This window comes from Triticum aestivum, chromosome 4B (assembly GCF_018294505.1).
Source record: "Triticum aestivum cultivar Chinese Spring chromosome 4B, IWGSC CS RefSeq v2.1, whole genome shotgun sequence".
Classification (NCBI taxonomy): domain Eukaryota; kingdom Viridiplantae; phylum Streptophyta; class Magnoliopsida; order Poales; family Poaceae; genus Triticum; species Triticum aestivum.
Window position 1 is genome coordinate 578,218,273 of NC_057804.1, and position 3,017 is coordinate 578,221,289.

A 3,017-nucleotide genomic window follows, 5' to 3' on the forward strand; every position below is an offset into this window, starting at 1 on the left:
ATGAGTTGAAATATAACTACATTGCTCAAAGCATCGAAAAGCACATTAGAAGCTTGAGCATTGAGATAAGAGTTTTTCTCATCCTCTAAAGATAATCTTTGGGGATCCTTTGGAGGAGAAAACCCATATCTATAATTTGCTCTAAATTTGGGTCCATGACCCTAAAGAGGTTAAGCATGCGAATTACCCAAACATCAAAATTTGTGCCATCGAAACTAAGAGTGTCAGAGAATCCTAATCCCCTAGTCGATATCTTTACTCTCTAGGCGGTTAAGCCTAACAAAGAGAGATGAGGCTCTGATACCAATTGAAAGATCAAGGATGTCGCCTAGAGGGGGGGGGGAGTGAAAAGGCGCTTTAAAATAATTATGGTTAAGGCTTGAACAAATGCAGAATAAACCTAGCAGTTAATTTGTCAAGAACAAAACCTAAAACAACTAGGCTCACCTATGTGCACCAACAACTTATGCTAAGCAAGATAAGCAACTATGTGATATCAAGATATATGACAAAGAATAATATGGCTATCACAAAGTAAAGTGCATAAGTAAAGGGCTCGGGAAAGAGATAACCGAGGCACGCGGAGACGATGATGTATCCCGAAGTTCACACCCTTGCGGATGCTAATCTCTGTTTGGAGCAGTGTGGAGGCACAATGCTCCCCAAGAAGCCACTAGGGCCACCGTAATCTCCTCACACCCTCGCACAATGCAAGATGCCGTGATTCCACTAAGAGACCCTTGAGGGCGGTCACCGAACCCGTACAAATGGTGACCCTTGGGGGTGGTCACCGAACCTGTACACTTTGGCAACCCTTGGGGGCGGTCACCGGTACCCGTCAAATTGCTCGGGGCGATCTCCACAACCTAATTGGAGACCCCGACGCTTGCCCAGAGCTTTACACCACAATGATTGAGCTCCGAACAACACCAACCGTCTAGGGCGCCAAGGCACCCAAGAGGAACAAGCTCTAGGGTGTCCAAACACCCAAGAGTAACAAGCTCAAGGGTACCAAGCACCCAAGAGTAATGAGCTTCTCAACTTGTAACTTCCACGTATCACATGGAGAACTCAAACCGATGCACCAAATGTAAGGGCAAGGGCACACGGAGTGCCCAAGTCCTTCTCTCTCAAATCCCACCAAATAAACTAATGCTAGGGAGGAAGATGAGAGGAAGAATAAGAAGGAAAACACCAAGAACTCCAAGATCTAGATCCAAGGGGTTCCCCTCACATAGAGGAGAAAGTGATTGGTGGAAATGTGATCTAGATCTCCTCTCTCTTTTCCCTCAAAAACTAGCAAGAATCCATGGAGGGATTGAGAGTTAGCAAGCTTTAAGAAGGTCAAGAATGGGGGAAGAACACAAACTCAAGGGATGAGGTTCAATGGGGAAGAAGACCCCCTTTTATAGGTGGGGAAAAATCCAACCGTTATGCTCACAGCCCGCATCGAGCGGTACTACCGCTCCAAGGAGCGGTACTACCGCTAGGGCGGAAGTAGCCTTTGAAACACAACAGCAAGGAGGCAAAAAAAGCCAGAAGAACCGTCGGAGCGGTAGTACCGCTTGACATCACAATACTACAGCTAGGGGTAGCGGTACTACTGCTTGCAAGTGGTACTAAAAAATTATATCCGTGCCTACCACCGCTGGACTTGTGACGAGTTTTTGGTCCCGAGCGGAAGTAGCCACGGAAGTAGTCGCGGTAGTACCGCTCCAAGCGGTAGTACCGCTCCCAAGAGCGGTACTAAAAAATTACATCCGCAGCAGCCCCTTTTAAGGACACCAAAACTGACACAATTTCTACAAACAGACTCCGAATTCGACGAAACCAAGTTTGTTCGAAAGATAGAGACAAGGGCTAACACAATCTTGAAAGAAATATCAATAAGAAGCAAATGAGAAAAGTCCCAAAATAAAATGGTGAGAACCCTTCGTCGGATAAGACTGGTAAAACCTCCAACACCGAAAACATCATAGAAGACGCATGCGAACTCCGTTTTCGATGAACTCAAGCTTGTCATCAAGATGACCATAAGCTCTAAGACTCACAAAGAGAACCAAACAAGAACCAAGAAACATGATGCAAGGATGCAATGGTTTGAGCTCTATACTAACGATATGATCAAGCTACCAACTTGAGAGCCCCCCTTGATAGTATGACAAACGATCCTATAACCCAGTCTCCCAACTACCACCATGAGACCGGTAAAATAGAAAACCTATCAAGGGAAAACCTTTGCCTTGCACATGGTCCACTTGAGCTAGATGATGACGATCTTCACTCCCTCAAGTTGGACCACCTTTCTTGATTGCATTGGCCGATGAAGACTAGATGATTGCTCCCCCATAGTCCACTATGGGCGAGCCACTCTTCGGCTCATCTTCACAAGTCCATTGTCACCACAATGGGCGACAAGCTTCAAGCACTTGATCTCTTCATGATGCATCACTTGAACTTGCACACCGCATCCTAACCCCACAAAGAACTCTCACGAAGATCATGGGTTAGTACACAGAGCGTAATTGACAATGCTTACCATACCATGGGATCACTTGATCCCTCTCGGTACATCTTCTATGCTTTGTGAGTTGATCAACTTGATTCACTCTTGACTTAGTCTTGATCAACCTTGAATGTTTCCAACTCTCTTCATTTGGGTGATGTCAACATGAATGTTCACACAATCTTCTTCTTCAAAACATGCTTGCAATAAGCTCAACACTCACATGACCAATCTTTGGATAATTCCTTAATAGCACCTTGGTCAACTCATAAACTCCTTGAAACTAACATATGGACTTCAAGAAAAGCCTATGGACAAAACCTTCAAATATAAATCAAGGCAACCATTAGTCCATAGAGATTGTCATCAATTACCAAAACCAAACATGGGGGCACCGCATGTTCTTTCACCCTCTTTCGTCTTGGTTCATCGATAACTTTACTTGGAGCTATATTTTTATTCACCACATGATATTTGTTTTGCTTGGAGCATCATTTTCTTTTGTTAGTAT